This window comes from Mobula hypostoma, chromosome 1 (assembly GCF_963921235.1).
Source record: "Mobula hypostoma chromosome 1, sMobHyp1.1, whole genome shotgun sequence".
In the NCBI taxonomy this organism is placed as follows: Eukaryota; Metazoa; Chordata; class Chondrichthyes; order Myliobatiformes; family Myliobatidae; genus Mobula; species Mobula hypostoma.
In genome coordinates this window covers 81,343,591-81,363,317 of record NC_086097.1, presented here as the reverse complement: position 1 = coordinate 81,363,317, position 19,727 = coordinate 81,343,591, and the positions used below count along the sequence as shown (strand labels likewise).

General features: G+C 45.0%; 1 protein-coding gene and 1 long non-coding RNA gene across 10 annotated transcripts in view; one reads left to right on the top strand and one right to left on the bottom strand.

The window, feature by feature from the left end:
* LOC134358127 (uncharacterized) overlaps positions 1-12,817 on the bottom strand; it is a 30,231-nt gene extending 17,414 nt beyond the window's left edge. Inside the window, exons 1-2 of one of the 2 annotated variants that reach the window (XR_010020822.1) lie at positions 12,654-12,817; positions 11,349-11,603 (exon numbers count right to left, since the gene is read on the bottom strand). This is a non-coding gene — a long non-coding RNA (uncharacterized LOC134358127). The remainder of the gene's footprint in view (positions 1-11,348; positions 11,604-12,653) is intronic. The other variant, XR_010020814.1, reaches the window with a different exon arrangement.
* The window catches only part of LOC134348361 (alpha-(1,6)-fucosyltransferase), an 877,712-nt gene that overhangs the window by 348,022 nt on the left and 509,963 nt on the right, over positions 1-19,727 (top strand). The gene's annotated exons all lie outside the window — the stretch shown is intronic.

The following is a 19,727-nucleotide window of genomic DNA, read 5'->3' as shown; positions in this document are numbered from 1 at the left end:
GAACGAACTTCCAGTAGAAGTGGCAGAAGCAGGAAAATTAGGAAAATTAGTAGATTAGGAAATTGGGCAAGAAGTGGCAAGTAAAATACAATGTTGGAAAATGCATAGTCATTAATTTGGTAGAAGAAATAAATGTGCAGACTATTTTCTATAAAATAGTTGAGAAAATCCAAAAAATTGGAGATGCAAAGGGACTTGGGAGTCCTTGCACAGAACACCCTAAAGGTTAACTGGCAGGTTGAGACAGTGGTGAGGAAAGCAAATGAAATGTTAGCTTTAATTTCAAGAGGTCTAGAATATAAGAGCAGGGATGTGATGCAGAGGCTTTATAAGGCACTGGTGAGACCTCACCTTGTGTATTGGACTCCTATCTAAGAAAAGCTGTGCTGGCATTGGAGAGGGTTCAGAGGAGGTTCACAAGGATGATTCTGGGAATGAAAGGGTTATCATATGAGGATGGTTTGATGGCTCTGGATCTGTACTAGCTGGAAGTTAGAAGGATGTGGGGCGATCTCATTGAAACCTTTCAAATGTTGAAAGGTCTAGACGGTAGATGTGGAAAAGATATTTCCCATGGTGACGGAGCCAATGACAAGAGGGCACAGCCTCAAGTTAGAGGGGCGTCCATTTAAAACAGATGTGGAGAAATTTCTTTTGCCAGAGGGTGGTAAATTTGTGGAATTTGTTACCACAGGCAGCTGTGGAGGTCAGTCATTGGGTGTATTTAAGGCAAAGATTGATAGGTTCTTGATTGGACACGGCATCAAAGGATATGGGGAGTGGGGCTGAGGAGGGGAAAAAAGGATCAGCCATGATTAGATGGCAGAGCAGACTCAATGGGCCAAATTGGCTAATTCTGCTCCTGTGTCCTATGGTTTATGTTAGCAACCTCACAAGCAACACACACAAAATGCGAGAGGAACTCAGCATCTATGGAAAAAGGTACAGTCGACGATTCGAGCCAAAACCCTTCAGCAGGACTGGAGAAAAAAGCTGAGGAGTAGGTTTGAAAGATGGGGGGAGGGGAGAGAAACACAATGTGATAGGTGAAATGTGGGGCAGGGGGGAAGGGATGACCTAAAGAGCTGGGAAGTTGATTTGTGAAAGAGACAGAAGGCCATAGAATAAAGAAAAGGAGGAGGAGCACCAGAGGGAAGTAATGGGCAGGCAAGGAGATAAGGTGAGAGGGGGGAAAAAGGGCTGGCCTGCTGAGTTCCTCCAGCATTTTGTGTGTGTTGCTCATTGGTTGGGGGAGCAGGATTGGCTCAGTTGAAAAGATTGTATATTTCCTGGTTTTGAAACTTAAAATGTGTTGAAAATACGTCAGTTTCTACTTTCTTCTTATTCAATTGATGTGTTTTACTTCAGATTTACTCAATCTTAGCTTACTGAAACCTTGTTTGCTTTGTTATCAGAATAACCATGCCTTAACTTACCAGGCAAAGGAAGTGCTCCAGGCACGTACCTTGCAGTATGAAAATGAAACTGAAATGAATGCATAACAATGGTGGTGATCAAATTGTTGTATATTCGATATCAGGTCCCAATGCCTCATCAATCCCAGTTCTCTTAAAGCTCCAATGAGATTCCCACCACCTAGCACATCTCCCCTCCCCACCCCCCACCTTCTGCTTCCCGCAGGGATCGCTCCCTACGTGACTCGCTTGTCCACTTGTCCTTCCCCACTGATCTCTTTCCTGGCACTTATTCTTGCAAGCGGAATAAGTGCCATACCTGCCTCTATACCTCCTCCCTCTCTACCGTTCAGGGCCCTAAACAGTCCTTCCAGGTAAGGCATCTGAGAGTCTGTCGGGGTCATCTATTGCATCCAGTGCTTCCGATGTGGACTCTTGTATATCAGTGAGACCCAACACAGATTGGGAGGCCGCTTCACTGAACACCTACACTCCATCCGCCAGAAAAAACAGAATATCCAGATGGTCACCCATTTCAATTCTACTTCCCATTCCCATTCCGACATGTCAGTCTATGGCCTCCTCTACTGCCGTGATGAGGCTGCACTCAGGTTGAAAGATCTGGGTTGCCACCAATCTGATGGAATGAACATTGATTTCTTGAACTTCCGGTAATTGCACCTCTCTCTCTCCTTCACCATACCCCAATCATGTTTCCTCCTCTCACCTAATCTCCTTACCTGCCCATCAACTCCCTCTGGTGCTCCTCTTCCTTCCCTTTCTTCCATGGTCTTCCCTCTCCTATCAGATTCCCCCTTCTCCAACATTTTATCTCTTTCATCAATCAACTTCCCAGCTCTTTACTTCACCTCCTGTCCTTCTCCTGGTTCCACTTATCACCTACTACCTCGTACTTCTTCCTTTCCTCCCCCACCTTCTTGCTCTGACGCATCTTTTTTCCAGTCTTGATTGAGTCTCAGCGGAAAACTGTTTATTCCTTTCCATAGATGCTGCCTGCCTACTGAGTTCCTCCAGCATTTTGAGTGCGTGCTGTCTTGGATATCCAACATCAGCAGGTTTGCTCGTGTTTGTGGTCCTTGGAGCTTTTGATCTCCATTGTGCTAGGGTTATCAACTGTCTTTTCAGCAGCTTTCCTTGGAACTCCAGATCAGTATCAATACATGACCAAGAATTAGGAAGAGAATAGGTCATGTAAGTCTATTCCACCTTTGATCATGACCATAGTTGACCTTCTATTTCAGGGGCAATTTCCTGCACTATCTCTACATCTCCTAAACTCCTGTAATTGATCAATCATTCAATGAATTCAAGTTTGAGCCTCTTTAGATCTTTGGGGTACAGAATCCCAAAGATTCACTGCCTTTTAAGCGAAGAAATTTCTTCCCATCTCTGTCCAAAACAGACTTTCACTTAATTTAGACGATGACATAAGATTTCAAATCCGAAGGCAGGGATGCATTTTTCCCTGCATTGACACCATCAAACCATGGAAGAATTTTATAAACTACAAAGAGATTACTTCTCATTCTTTTGAACATGTGCATTTCCAAATCTGTCACAGTTTTTCCTGTTTTGTGCAACAAAGTAGGCAGTCTCAGCAGCATTGCTCTATAAACATAGTTGAGACACAATACTGTCACTAGTAAAGTAGGTAGGTCAGTGTCAGACCATAATAGTCATGTGAAAAGACTTCTAAATTGCTCAATGCTACAGTTAATTGTAGTACTTTGCAATATAATGTTTTGATTGAATCCTTCCATTTATTGGTATTGAGGATTTTTATTACCCAAGTTGTTAAAGCTCAGGAGCAGCTTGTAAGGTGATCATGGACTGAGTACATGTAATTCAGGAGTAAATTACAGGATTACATTATATGGTCACTGAAACGGCAGCAAGATCAGTGATTTAGAAACATAGAAAACCTACAGCACAATACAGGCCCCTCAGCCCACAAAGTTGTGCCGAATGTGTCCCTACCTAAGAAACTACTAAATTACTAGGCTTACCTATAGCCCTCTATTTTTCTAAGCTCCATGTACCTATCCAAAAATCTCTTAAAAGAACCTATTGTATCCACCTCCACCACCGTTGCCGGCAGCCCATTCCATGCACTCACCACTCTCTGAGTAAAAAAACTTACCCCTGACATCTCCTCTGTACCTACACCCCAGCACCTTAAACCTGTGTCATCTTGTGGCAACGATTTCAGTCCTGGGAAAACGGCCTCTGAGAATCCACACGATCAATGCCTCTCATCATCATCTTTGTCACCTCTCAAACTCCGTCGCTCCAAGGAGAAAAGGTCAAGTTCACTCACCTGTTTTCATAAGGCATGCTCCCCAATCCAGGCAATATCCTCGTAAATCTCCTCTGCACCCTTTCTATGGCTTCCACATTCTTTCTATGGCTTTCACATCCTTTCTGTAGTGAGGCGACCAGAACTGAGCACAATACACCAAGTGGGGTCTGACCGGTGTCCTATATAGCTGCAACATTACCTCTCGGCTCCTAAATTCAATTCCACGATTGATGAAGGCCAATACACCAGATGACGCCTTAATCACAGTGTCAACCTGCACAACTGCTTTGAGTGTCCTATGGACTCGGATCCCAAGATCCCTCTCATCCTCCACACTGCCAAGAGTCTTACCATTAATACTATATTCTGCCATCATATTTGACCTACTAAAATGAACCACCTCCCACTTATCTGGGTTGAACTCCATCTGCCACTTCTCAGCCCAGTTTTGCATCCTATCAATGTCCCACTGTAACCTCTGACAGCCCTCCAAACTATCCACAACACTTCCAACCTTTGTGTCATCAGCAAACCCCATCCCTCCACTTCCTGATCCAGGTCATCTATAAAGATCATGAAGAGTAAGGGTCCCAGAACAGATCCCTGAGGCACTCCACCTTTGACCGACCTCCATGCAGAATATGACCGTCTACAACCACTCTTTGCCTTCTATGGGCAAGCCAGTTCTGATTCCACAAAGCAATGTCCCCTTGGATCCCATGCCTCCTTACTTTCTCAAAAAGTCTTGCATGGGGTACCTTACCAAATGCCTTGCTGAAATCCATATACATTACATCTACTGCTCTTCCTTCATCAATGTGTTTAGTCACATCCTCAAGAAATTCAATCAGGCTTGTAAGGCACGACCTGCTCTTGACAAAGCCATGCTGACTATTCCTAATCATATTATACCTCTCCAAATGTTCATAAATCCTGCCTCTCAGGATCTTCTCCATTAACTTAAGACTCACTGGTCCATAATTTCCTGGGCCATCTCTACTCCCTTCCTTAAATAAAGGAACAACTTCCGCAACCCTCCAATCTTCTGGAACCTCTCCTGTCCCCATTGATGATGCAAAGATCATCGCCAGAGGCTCACCAATCTCCTCCCTCGCCTCCTACAGTAGCCTGGGGTACATCTCATCTGGTCCCAGTGACTTATCCAACTTGATGCTTTCCAAAAGCTCCAGCACATCCTCTTTCTTAATATCTACATGCTCAAGCTTTTCAGTCTGCTGCAATTCATCACTACAATCACCAAGATCCTTTTCCATAGTGAATACTGAAGTAAAATATTCATTAAGTACCCCTGGTATTTCCTCTGGTTCCATACATACTTTCCCACTGTCACACTTGATTGGTCCTATTCTCTTACGTCTTATCCTCTTGCTCTTCACATACTTGTAGAATGCCTTGGGGTTTTCCTTAATCCTGCCCGCAAAGCCTTCTCATGGCCCCTTCTGGCTCTCCTAATTTCCTTCTTAAGCTCCTTCCTGTTAGCCTTATAATCTTCTAGATCTCTAACATTACCTAGCTCTCTGAACCTTTTGTAATCTTTTCTTTTCTTCTTGACTAGATTTATTACAGCCTTTGTACACCACGGTTCCTGTACCCTACCATAACTTCCCTGTCTCATTGAAACTTACCTTTGCAGGACTCCACACAAATATCCCCTGAACATTTGCCACATTTCTTCCGTACTTTTCCCTGAGAACATCTGTTTCCAGTTTAAGCTTCCAATTTCCTGCCTGATAGCTTCATAATTCCCCTTACTCCAATTAAACGCTTTTCTAACTTGTCTGTTGCTATCTCTCTCCAGTGCTATTGTAAAGGTGATAGAATTATGATCACTATCTCCAAAATGCTCTCCCACTGAGATCTGACACCTGACCAGGTTCATTTCGCAATACCAAATTAAGTACAGCCTCTTCTCTTGTAGGCTTATCTACATATTGTGTCAAGAAACCTTCCTGGACACACCTCACAAACTCCACCCCATCTAAAAATGCTCCAGGAAGATGCCAATCGATATTTGGGAAATTAAAATCTCCCATCACGACAACTCTGTTATTATTATACCTTTCCAGGATCTGTTTCGCTATCTGCTCCTCGATATCCCCGTTGCTATTGGGTGGCCTGTAAAAAATACCCAGTAAAGTTATTGACCCCTTCCTGTTTGTAACCTCCACCCACAGAGACTCCGTAGACGATCCTTCCATGGCGTCCACCTTTTCTGCAGCCGTGACACTATCTGTGATCAACAGTGCCATGCCCCCACCTCTTTTGCCTCCCTCCCTGTCCTTTCTGAAACATCGAAAACCCAACACTTGAAGTAACCATTCCTGTCCCTGAGCCATCCAAGTCTCTGTAATGGCCACCACATCATATCTCCAAGTACTGAACCACGCCCTAAGCTCATCCGCTTTGTTCACAATGCTCCTTGCATTAAAACAGATGCATCTCGAACCTTCAGTCTGAGCGCATCCCTTCTCTATCACCTGCCTATCCTCCCTCTCGAACTGTCTACAAGCTTTCTCTATTTGTGAGCCAACCGCCTCTTCCCCAGTCTCTTCAGTTGGGTTCCCACCCCCCAACAATTCTAGTTTAAACTCTTCCCAGTAGTCTTAGCAAACTTCCCTGTCAGGATATTGGTCCGTCTGGGATTCACGTGCAACCCGTCATTTTTCTACAGGTCATACCTGCTCCAAAAGAGGTCCTAATAATCCAGAAATCTGAATCCCTGCCCCCTGGTTCAATCCCTCAGCCACGCATTTATCCTCCACCTCATTCTATTACCATTCTCACTGTCGTTTGGCACAGGCAGTAATCCTGAGATTACTGCCTTTGCGGTCCTGCTTCTCAACTTCCTTCCTAACTCCCTGTAGACTTTTTTCAGGACCTCTTCTCTTTTCCTACCTATGTCATTGGTACCAATATGTACCACGACCTCTGGCTGTTTTCCCTCCCACTGCAGGATATCTTGGATGCGATATGAAACATTCCGGACCCTGGCACCTGGGAGGCAAACTACCATCCGAGTTTCTTTCCTGCATCCGCAGAATTGCCTGTCTGACCCCCTAATTATATAGTCCCCTATCACTAATGCCTTCCTCTTCCTTTCCCTACCCTTCTGAGCCATAGGGCCAGAGTCTGTGCCAGGGGCATGGCCACTGTCACTTCCCCCAGGTAGGCTGTCCACCCCCACAGTACTCAAACAGGAGTACTTACTGTCAAGGGGTACAGCCACAGGGGTACTGTCTAGTACCTGATTCTTCCCCTTCCCCCTCCTGACTGTGACCCACTTGTCTGTCTGCCGTGGCCCCGGTGTGACCATCTGCCTATAACTCCTTTCTATCACCTCCTCGCTCTCCTTGACCAGGTGAAAGTCATCGAGCTGCATCTCCAGTTCCCTAACTCGGTCTCTCAGGAGCTGCAGCTCGACACACCTGGTGCAGATATGGCCGTCGGGAGGCTGGGAGACTCCAGGATCTCCCACATTTGATACCGAGCACAGAAAACTGGCCTCATACACATACCTCCTCCTTTCCACAAATAGCACAGGTAAACCTACCTCGCCTCGTCCCGTTACTGCCAAAGCCCATTGAGCCGAAGCCCTATCACTCTGCTGCTTCTCACTCTGCTCCCCACTGGATATGGCGGTCTTCTTTTTAAACCTTTCACGCTCTACTGGCTGACATCACATGCCTGTGCAGTCTTGCCTCTCTTTTACCCCGAGTGGTAAAAACTGCCTTCGCTCTGAAAATCAGCCGTTCACTCGCAGCCTTCTTGCTCCCAATCAAAAACCGTTGAAGGTTTCTTGCCTTTTTAAACCTTTCGTGCTCTACTGGCCGACATCACGCACCTGCCTTTCTTTTACCCCGAGTGGTAAGAACTGGCTTCGCTCTGAAAATCAGCCGTTCATTCGCAGCCTTCTTGCTCTGAATTTTTCAGTTGAAAACAAAACAAAATTCACAATGAAAATACTCCTGAGAATACATACTTCAGTGAAATTGTAATCTCAGCATTGTTGTTCTTGCACTTATTGACTTGTAGTGGCAATCAGCTAGAACTTGGTGCCAGCAGTAAACTCTCCACGTGTACCAACTGCGAACATGCAGTAATTCCAGATTTTATCCTCCTCTCTGTTTCCCTTCTGATTCAAATAGAACAGCTTTTTTCAGTGGTTGGGTGTTGTTCAACACCATTGTGTGGGTGTTCAGATACAAGCCTCACACACGAAATGGCTCAGGCCTTTCCAGCTGTCAAATTACTGATATTCAAAAATATTGAAAAACAAATTTAGCAATAAAGTTTTAGTCAATTAATATTTTGGAAGAAATTAAAATCACTTGGAATGTGCTTAAACAACTTAGAACATTTAATTAAGATCAAATAATTTTGAGCAATGCATGTTAAGTTGTGCTTGTTCTTGTCCCTCACATCTGTTCTTTTTAATTCAAACAAATAGGCTTTCTGGTTATTCTCAGGGCGAATGTGGTAAAGGTCAGCAGGCTAATTCCCGAGTGCTATTGCTGCAAGTTTATGCAATCTGTTGTAACGTGACGTATGAAGTTGGAAAACAGCTAAGGAGGTGCCAGCAGAGTTCAGTTAGCCAGCTCTACGCTTGGAGTTTGCATAGGTTGCCCATATATTCTCACTGAAATCTAGTGCATGATGGAGGTTGAACATGGACTTGCCTGCATCTTTCAGTTTGTTCTGCACTAGCAGTCACCACTGTGGCTGATGACATGCAGTCTCAACTTAATTTGTTTATTGATCTGAACTCTGACAACCTGAGGTTGGTGATACCTCTTGTCAGCAACAAAATTCCCTTCAATGTTCTCAATGATGTAAAGGTAAATTTGATATTTTTAGGTCGAGGAAGCAGTTCCTGGACCTTGTTTTTTATAACGAAAAAGAGCAACAATTCCTTTAAATGCCTGAGAGACATTTATAATATTGATGTCCCCTGTAGCAGTTGAGTTCTCTGTAAAATGGTATTGACAGGCTTTGTAGGGCAGACACCTGTGCAATAACCTTCTCACTGAGGTACTGGACAGTGCTGCATGTTGCTGTCTGTGTTTGTGATTTCAACAATTGCTGGTGGTTTAATGGCCTGAATCTAATTACAGAGAACAATAGTCAATTTCAAGCTTCACAACTGCCTGAAAGATTGCAGTATCTTGCCGTAACTTGATGTCTAGTTAAGCTAGTAATAGTTCTGCATCTTTTCTAAATCTTGATTTTTTTTTGTCATGTTTAATGCCGTGAATGTAGAAATCTGGTGGTATGTTGAATTCTAATCTCATAGTGAACTCTTTCAAAAGGTGTTCATTTCAAGACTGCCTTAATCTTAATTTGTACAAACAAAGCTGTATTTTACAAAGGCCTGGATGTACATCAAGTCAAGTCAAGTCAAGTCACTGTTTATTGTCATTTCAACCATAACTGCTGGTACAGTACACAGTAAAAATGAGACAACATTTTTCAGGACCATGGTGCTACATGAACAATAAAAAAACTACACTAAACTACATAAAAAAACAACACGAAACTATACTAGACTACAGAACTACCCAGGACTGCATAAAGTGCTCAAAACAGTGCAGGCATTACAATAAATAATAAACAAGACAATAGGCACAGTAGAGGGCAGTAGGTTGGCGTCAGTCCAGGCTCTGGGTATTGAGGAGTCTGATGACTTGGGGGAAGAAATTATTGCATAGTCTGGTTGTGAGATCCCGGATACTTCTGTGCCTTTTGCCAGATGGCAGGACGGAGAAGAGTTTGTATGAGGTGTGCGTGGGGTCCTTCATAATGCTGTTTGCTTTACGGATGCAGCATGTAGTGTAACTGTCTGTAATGTCGGGAAGAGAGACCCCGATGATCATCTCAGCTGACCTCACTATCCGTTGCAGAGTCTTGCGATCCGAGATGGTGCAATTCCCGAACCGGGCAGTGATGCAGCTGCTCAGGATGCTCTCAATACAACCTCTGTAGAATGTGGTGAGGATGGGGGGGGGCGGGGGGGGGGGGGAGATGGAGCATGCTACGGAGCCGGTGTTGAGGGACCAGGTGAGATTCTCTGCCAGGTTAACACCAAGAAATTTGGTGTTCTTAATGACCTCTATGAAGGAGTCGTCAATGTTCAGCGGAGGGTGGTCGTTCCATGGATGCAAATGCTGTAATAAAGCACCAGAAGGACCATGCCTATATTAATCCTACACTGAGCAGGCAGGGAAGCTGCATCAGGGCTTCTCTGCTTCAGACTGCATTTGAACTCTCTAATATGCAGGCACTCCCCCAAATCCTCTCTCGCGTCTGCAATCCTTACCAAGTGCAGAGTCATCCCTCTGACAGTTGATATGAGTAGCAAGATGTGATACTGGCTGTGCAAGCAGCCCCAGCCTTAGTCACTGTCTGTGGCACCCTGGCGGTGCTAAACAGGAGGAGGGAATTCGATTGTCCGTAACTGAAAGCACCGACTTTTATTTCCCTCCATCGATGCTGCCTGACATGCTGAGTTCCTCCAGCTCTTTGTGTGTGTTGCTCAAGATTTCCAGCATCTACAGAATCTCATGTGCCCTTAAGATTTGTTTTTATTTCCCACAAATATATCTTTGTTTCTGCAGAGACAATGATCTGTACAGAAGTTAAAATCACTGTTTTATCCTATTGAATAACGCAATATTCTTAGTTGTTTTCAGAAGCTGAATATTTTAGCCTCCTAATTATCTTTTACTCTCTCTCTGCTTACCACAGAGAGTGATGGGGATGGGGACTCGGAGTTTATCAGGCTCCCAGCACCAGAATTCAGATGAGATTTGATGAATCAAAGGTGCAATCAATCTGTCTCGCTGTTGCAGCAACTTGTTTCTATCTGTGTTGGAGAAGCCCTGCTGTCTACATTAATTCAATTTGTTTGTTCTCACATCTAGTACAAGCTTTTCAGTGCTCAAATACAGACTATTTAGTGGGACAGCTCCTTCCCATTTCAAAACTGATCAAACCCAATTCGTGAAAGATGATTGGACTCATCAACTGGGACTGGATTGAAAGCTGTACCAACTCTCTGAAGCCAGCATACAGCCCAATCCATTTCTCAGTTCTGTTTTTTTTGTTAATTTTAGGAAAATGTCAACATGAGTCGAAATTTTAAGTGGACATTCTTTTCAACATCCTAATAGCTTGTACAGTTCGTCATTGTAAGAATCTTAAATAATTGGCAGGTTTATCAATCTGAAGACTTTGGTAAATTAGATTACACCAGATGGCAATTTGTAATACACTTGCAACTAGTACTCTGCACTTCTATTCTCTAATCCTTTTATTTAGTAAATTCCCGCTGCGTATTAAACCCTTGAGTTTCTAAGGTCATGGCCAGGCCAGACTGGTGCAGTCTTTTTTTTATTTTGGCGTGTTCGTTTGCACAGGCTGTGGCATTTCCAAGGATCTTCTGTGAGCTGATATCAGTTATTTCAGGCAAACCCTGATTTAAAATGCAGTGATATTTCCACAAGCTTTGCCTGATGCAGATGGTGCACAGTGTCATGTATAGCTGATTCAGTTGCTGTCATGTTTTTACAGAACCACCGAGCAATGAATGTACTCACCCATGGTAAAAGGGAGAACGGTTCGGGCTCATCCGATGCTGTTCAGACTATTGTTGCAGCGATACCCAAACTCTGGGTCACTTTGGTGCATGAGAATTGTCGCTTGGTGCTGGTTGAAAGGGCAGCCGCTCATTGTTCCAAATTTACAGTCGCTGCCATCGGTTAGTTTGGCGTTGTTCCCTTAGCTTTTCACTTCTTCAAAGGTTCATTTATTATCAAAGTATATATGCTGTATGCAACTCTGAGATTCTTCTTCTCCAGATAGTCATGAAACAAAGAAAGAACATGGAAGTCAGTTTAGAGAGAAACAGCAACCCCACCTCCGCCACACACAAAAGAGATCAGAACATGAACATCAACCCCCAAATCCCCCTGTCCCTGCGTAAAACATAACAAGAATAACGACCTCCAAATCTACCCCCCTTACACAAAAAGGTAACAAAAAGGCAAAAATTATTGACCCCCAACTCTCTCTCTCTCCACACAAAAACGAGAAAGAATGGGTGAAAACACAGAACATGAAAACTATAAGACTGGGGGAAAAATATATAGTCCAAATCCATAAACTCAGAAAATCTCGGTAACATCCCCGAACATCTTCGAAAGAGAGAGACTTGGAGGTCTACTTTCTGGGCACAGTGATAGGCCACACAGGCTCTCGTCTCTGGCAGCAGAGCAATCCCACCAGTGATTAGAAGGTAGGCAGTGACACTCGGCCTCCTCATTCACCTCGCTGTTTCAATCTCCCTGGACACTTCAACTGGTGAACAATGGAAGCTGTAGTCGGTGAAATGGAGTTAAACGTAGGCTTGCTGCCTCCCAGAATCCTCTTGGAGACAACAAAGCTCCAGATCACCCACACGATCTCAAAACTGCAAATCACAGGCTCTTAACAGTTCGAAAAACACAGTCAAGATGAAAACACATACGTAAAAGAAGTGAAATAAATAGTTTCATGGTCTATCCAGAAAATGTCGACTGAGGGAGCATTGTACACAGGCACCACCTTGACCAGAAGATCGTGCAAATGTAATCATTGTCACTACAAAAAAGTGATTGCTACTAGTGGAGCCCACTTTCTGCAAAAAAGGGAGATTTTTTAAAACCCAGGGAATCCTGGAAATCTTGAGCAACACACAGAAAATGCTGGATCAGATTGCATGCATGGAGTGAAGTCCTGATGAAGGGTCTTGGCCAAAAACATCAAGTGTTTATTCTCCTCTCTTGATGCTGCCAGAGTTGCTTAGTTCCTCCAGCAATTTTTGTGTGCGTTGCTCAATAATTGTTTTGATACCATTGACATACCTTTTTTATGATTGCCTCAATATGTTGGACCTAGGATAGATTTTCTGAGATGTTGATGCCCACGAACTTGAAGCTGCTTTCGCTTTCCACTGCTGACCCTTCAATTTGTGTTCTCTCAACTTGCCCTTTGTGAAGTTCACAGTCAGTTCCTTGGTCTTGTTGATGTTGAGAGAAAGGTTGTTGTTGTGACACCACTCGATCAGCCAATTTAACTTGCTGCTGTATGCCTCTTCATTGCCAGCTGAGGCTCTGCCAATAGCAGTGGTTTAAATGGCAAATTCATAGATGGCATTTGAGATATGTATAACTGCACAGTGAAGTGTAGATAAAGTAGAGCAGCGGGCTAAGCGAGCATCTTTGAAGTGCATCTGTGTTGATTAACAGTGAGGAGATGTCATTACTGATCCAGACTGAATGTGGTCTCCCTATGGGTAAGCTGAGGATTCAGTTGCAGAGGGAGGTACAGAAGCCCAGGATCTGAAGCTTATTGGCTAATACTGAGGGGATGATGGTGTTGAATGATAAGCTGTAATTGATAATTTGGGCATATGCTCCAAAGACACTTCACCTATGGACATTTATCTGATGGTTTTGGTGCGGCCTCAAGCAGCTTTGGGGTGGAGGGGCACTTCATCAAACACCATCGCTCTACCTGCCACACCAGGCAATATCTACTGGTGGCCACCCATTTCAATTTCATTTTCCATTCCCATACTGACATGTGTGTCCAAAGGTCTCCTCCATTGCCACAATAAGGTCAACACCTCATATTCTGTCTGTGTAGTCTCCAAATGTATGGCATGGACATCAATTTCTCTAACTTATTGTAATCGATTTGTACTCCAGGGAGCACAAAACACAGAATCAAATATCGCTCTGATGATTGTACGCTCTAGTATTAATTGTTTGGCGACTATAAAGTATCACTCCCCTCTGTTCCTCCCCCCAGTTTGGTGGTCTTCTCACACCTTCTCTTCAACTCTGCCCTCATGACCTACACATCACCTTTCTCCAGTTCCTCACCTTCTTTCCTTTATTACATAATCCACTGTTCTCTCCTATCAGATTCTACTTTTGTGAGTCCTGTACCTCTTCCACTTATCACTTCAGAGATTTTCACATACTACCTCCCCTCTCCCCATCCACCCACCTTCCCCCTCATCAATCACCTGGCAGTTTGTACTCCTTCCCCTCCCCTACCTTTTCCTTCTGGCTTCCACCTTTTCCTTTTTTCATCCCGATGAAGCAATTCAGCCTGAAACATGGACTTCCCATTTCCTTGCATAGATCAATACACACGATGTGCTGGAGGAGCTCAGCAGATCAGGCAGCATCTAGGAATGGGGCAAAAACAGTTGACATTCCAGGCTCAGTCCCTTCATCATAACCCTCCTAAGATGTGGCCTGACCTTCTTAGTTCCTCCAGCATTTTGTGTATGGTGAAGTGAGATTGCATCCACTGTAGACTGATGTGATGGTAAGTATATTGCGGCGGGACTAGGTTCTTGCTCAGGCATATCAGGAACATGGATGAGAATGGAAAATTGGCTTCTGGGGTGGGATTAGAATTTTTGTAGCAAGGTGAGAAGATTGTATATCATGTCTCTCAAAAGCTGGTTGTATTTTGGTAGTTGAGAAGTTGTGATGCAAGTGTAACCATAGAATGACCACTTTTCTGTGAAGTGAAAAATTATTCCTGTCGAAAATAAATTGGTAAATAGTAATAAACACTATCTGAGTAACTTGCCTTTGGGAAAAATTCTACTTCTACTTTGAAATCTTAAAAGTTAGTGCAGTTTTCTTTTGTAAAGTTTTTATTTGATGAAGTTCTTATGCAGTGGGTATGTGTGTGCAAATCAGAAGGGAACATCGTGAAGTGAATAAGAAATGGTTTGTGAAAGATGACAGTGAGCTTATCCAATGAACAACCATCCCAAGGCCCTCACAGTTCCTGCTGATCTATGTGTGTAACCAATTTAGATTGAGGAATGAAATGTGTTTTGATTTAAGGAGAATCGTGCATTGGGGTTGAGGTTGACAAAACAAACAAAAAGATGCAGCAAAACCAGAAAATGTTGGAGATGTTCAGTAGATCAGACAGCGTCTGTGGAGAAGGGAACAATGTTTCAAATGGATGACCCACCATCAGACATCAATTTGCAACTCTGTTTCTGATTACACGCGTGTTGCTTGACTGCTGAGTATTTCACAGATTGCTGGGATTTGTAGCTTCCTTTCTCTGTTTTTGAATGATGGCAGGTTTGAAATCTCTGACAAACCAAAGTGTTTATTGTGGATCGGGATTGGCAACTGGATTAAGTGGCTTAATCACATTGAAATGCCAACACGGCTTCAGGTGTGGTAGGTCATGTCATGGAGGTTTTTGGGAAGTGTGACTAGAATACACATAAATTAAGATGTTTGCTGGCCTGGGCTAGCATCAGTGGCATCAGCAGTTGGTCTGCCACCTGTCCTCGTGGGAAGGAGAGATAAGGAACAATGAAGCAGCATTTGGAGATGTTAATGAAGGAGCCATCAGTCTGGGTATTGTCAAGAGCGGCTCCCCCTTTGAACCCTGAACTGTTCGAAGTGATGGACCGGCGATCTGGAGATGTGTAATGAAGGGACGGGAGAGAGAGCTGTCTAGAGCGGCTCCCCCTTTGAACCCTGAACTGTTCGAAGTGATGGACCGGCGATCTGGAGATGTGTAATGAAGGGACGGGAGAGAGAGAGCTGTCTAGAGCGGCTCCCCCTTTGAACCCTGAACTGTTTGAAGTGATGGACAGGTGATACCCCAGCAGGGGGATAAAAAGGGACAGGTTCGCTAAGGCAGGACACACATGACACCCGAGGTAACGAGACCCTGGAAGCGGTGCGCCTCTGACAAGTCGGTGGGAAGCTCTTGGACGGCTGATCGGGGGATCAGCCTTAAACGCACAGGGTGGAAAGGTACGATCAGCGAGAACCCGGTGTGTGTCCGCCCTTGCCTGGGTGCCGGGTTCACTGCAGAGGATCGACCGCATCTGGAGGAGGGGTCACAGTCGGTGACCTCAGGTGACATCACAAAGGACCCGCCCAAAAGCTGCTTGTGAGCAATATCGCCGGTCTGTGAGTGGAAGCCGTTCTGAATGATCAGTCGTTCCTGTTCTCTCTCTCCCTCCCCCCACGTTGTCCATCGCCATGGCAACGATTACTGCGAACTGAACTAAATTGGACTGAACTTTGTGTCACTTTGAAATTGGTCATTTACCCCTAGACAACGATAGAGCTTGATTGATGCTGTTATCTTAATTCTGTGCACATGTATGTTTATCATTGCTGAACTGTTGCATTTATTATCCTTTCGATTACGGTGTTGCTTGTTTCTTTAATAAAACTTTCTTAGTTCTAGTAATCCAGACTCCAACTGAGTGATCCATTTCTGCTGGTTTGGCAACCCAGTTACGGGGTACGTAACAGAAGTTACCAGGAAAGTGGATGTTGTCTGCAGGGACTTTAGCAAGGCCCTGAATGGCAGGTTGGTCAAGAAGGTTGAGTCGTTTGATATTCAAGATGAGGAGTTAATTAGATTAGACATTGGCTTTACAGGAGAAACATGAGAATGGCAGCAGATGGTTGCTTCTCTGACTGGAATCCTGTGACCAGTGGAGTGCTTCAGCGATCAGTGCTGGGTCTGTTGTTGTTTGTCACCTACATCAGCAAACTGGATTATAATGTAGTTACATACATCAAAGTTGCTGGTGAACGCAGCAGGCCAAGCAGCATCTATAGGAAGAGGCGCAGTCGACGTTTCAGGCCGAGACCCTTCGTCAGGACTAACTGAAGGAAGAGTGAGTAAGGGATTTGAAAGCTGGAGGGGGAGGGGGAGATGCAAAATGATAGGAGAAGACAGGAGGGGGAGGGATAGAGCCGAGAGCTGGACAGGTGATAGGCAAAAGGGGATACGAGAGGATCATGGGACAGGAGGCCTAGGGAGAAAGACGGGGGGGGGTGACCCAGAGGATGGGCAAGAGGTATATTCAGAGGGACAGAGGGAGAAAAAGGAGAGTGAGAGAAAGAATGTGTGCATAAAAAGGAGTAACAGCTGGGGTACGAGGGGGAGGTGGGGCCTAGCGGAAGTTAGAGAAGTCAATGTTCATGCCATCAGGTTGGAGGCTACCCAGACGGAATATAAGGTGTTGTTCCTCCAACCTGAGTGTGGCTTCATCTTTACAGTAGAGAAGGCCGTGGATAGACATGTCAGAATGGGAATGGGATGTGGAATTAAAATGTGTGGCCACTGGGAGATCCTGCTTTCTCTGGCGGACAGAGTGTAGATGTTCAGCAAAGCGGTCTCCCAGTCTGCGTCGGGTCTCACCAATATATAAAAGGCCACATCGGGAGCACCGAATGCAGTATATCACCCCAGTCGACTCACAGGTGTCTGTCTCTGTCTCTGGAGACAGCTTATCCACTGATATCTACTATAAGCCTACTGACTCTCACAGCTATCTGGACTATTCCTCTTCTCACCCTGTCTCTTGCAAAAACGCCATCTCCTTCTCGCAATTCCTCCGTCTCCGCCGCATCTGCTCTCAGGATGAGGCTTTTCATTCTAGGACGAGGGAGATGTCTTCATTTTTTAAAGAAAGGAGCTTCCCTTCCTCCACTATCAACTCTGCTCTTAAACACATCTCCTCCATTTCACGTACATCTGCTCTCACTCCATCCTCCCACCACCCCACTTGGAATAGGGTTCCCCTGGTCCTCACCTACCACCCCACCAGCCTCCGGGTCCAACATATTATTCTCCGTAACTTCCGCCACCTCCAACGGGATCCCACCACTAAGCACATCTTTCCCTCCCCCCCTCTCTCTGCATTCCGCAGGGATCGCTCCCTACACAACTCCCTTGTCCATTCGTCCTCCCCATCCCTCCCCTCTGATCTCCCTCCTGGCACTTATCCGTGTAAGCGGAACAAGTGCTACACATGCCCTTACACTTCCTCCCTTACCACCATTCAGGGCCCCAAACAGTCCTTCCAGATGAGGCATCACTTCACCTGTGAGTCGACTGGGGTGATATACTGCGTCCGGTGCTCCCGATGTGGCCTTTTATATATTGGTGAGACCCGACGCAGACTGGGAGACCGCTTTGCTGAACATCTACGCTCTGTCCGCCAGAGAAAGCAGGATCTCCCAGTGGCCACACATTTTAATTCCACATCCCATTCCCATTCTGACATGTCTATCCACGGCCTCCTCTACTGTAAAGATGAAGCCACACTCAGGTTGGAGGAACAACACCTTATATTCCGTCTGGGTAGCCTCCAACCTGATGGCGTGAACATTGACTTCTCTAACTTCCGCTAGGCCCCACCTCCCCCTCGTACCCCAGCTGTTACTCCTTTTTATGCACACATTCTTTCTCTCACTCTCCTTTTTCTCCCTCTGTCCCTCTGAATATACCTCTTGCCCATCCTCTGGGTCACCCCCCCCGTCTTTCTCCCTAGGCCTCCTGTCCCATGATCCTCTCGTATCCCCTTTTGCCTATCACCTGTCCAGCTCTCGGCTCTATCCCTCCCCCTCCTGTCTTCTCCTATCATTTTTCATCTCCCCCTCCCCCTCCAGCTTTCAAATCCCTTACTCACTCTTCCTTCAGTTAGTCCTGACGAAGGGTCTCGGCCTGAAACGTCGACTGCGCCTCTTCTTATAGATGCTGCTTGGCCTGCTGCGTTCACCAGCAACTTTGATGTATGTTGCTTGAATTTCCAGCATCTGCAGAATTCCTGTTGTTTACGTTATAATGTAGTTAACTGGATCAGCATATTTGAGGATGACACCAAGGTTGGGGTGTAGTGGTAGCAAGGAAGGTTATCATGGCTTGCAGTGGCATCCGGACCATATGGAAAAATAGGCTGGAAAATGGCAGGTGCAATTCAATGCAGATAAGTGCAAGGTGTTACATTTCAGTAGGACCAACCAGGGTAGGTCTTACACAGTGAACAGTAGGGCAGTGAGGTACATGGTAGAACAAAGGGATCTGGGAATATGGGTCCATAACTTACTGAATGTGGCATCACAGGTAGATAAAGTCGTAAAGAAGTCTTTTGGCACATTGGCCTTCATAATTCAAATTATTGAGTACAGGTAAGGGGATGTTATGTTTAAGTTGTGTAAGACATTGGTGAAGCCTAATTTGGAGTATTGTGTGCAGTTTTGGTGACCTATCGACAGCAAAGATATAAATAAGGTTGAAAGAATACAGAGAAAATTTACACGGATATTGCCGGGTCTGGAGGACCTGAGTTTAGAAGAATGAGGGGTGACCCAATTGAAACCTATCAACTGATGAAATGCCTTGATAGAGTGGATGTGGAGAGAATGTTTCCTATGGTAGAGAGTCTCGGACCAGAGTACACAGCCTCAGAATAGAGGGGCGACCTTTCAGAACAGAGAAGAGGAGGAATAGAGATGAGGGAGTGGTGAATATGTGCAATTCATTATCACAGGCAGCCATGGAGGCAAGTCTTTATGTATATTTAAGGCAGAGGTTGACGCTTCTTGATTAGTCAGGGCATGAAGGGATGTGGGGAGCTGGCAGGAGATTGGGGCTGAGAGGAAAGATAGATCAGCCATGATGAAATGGTGGAGTGGACTAGGTAGGCCAAATGGCCTAATTTCGCTCTTATATCCTATGATCTTATGAGTTATAAGGAAAGGTTGAATAGGTTAGGATGGTATTCCTTGGAACATTGAAGATTTGGAGGAGATTTAATGGAAGTATACAAAATTATGAGGGGTATAGATAGAATATATGCAAGCAGGCTTTTTCCACTGAGATTAGGTGGGACTACAACCAGGGGTCACGGATTAAGGGTGAAAGGTGAAATATTTAAGGGGAACATGAGGGGAAACTTATTCACTCAGATGTCCGTGAGAGTGCTGAATGATCTGCCAGCATAAGATTTCAAAGTTTAAAAGAAGTTTAGATTGGTACATGGATGGTAGGGTTATGGAGAGCTATGGTTCCCATGCAGATGGAGAGGAGTGGTTCAGTATGGACTAGATGGGCTGAAGGCCCTGCTCCTGTGC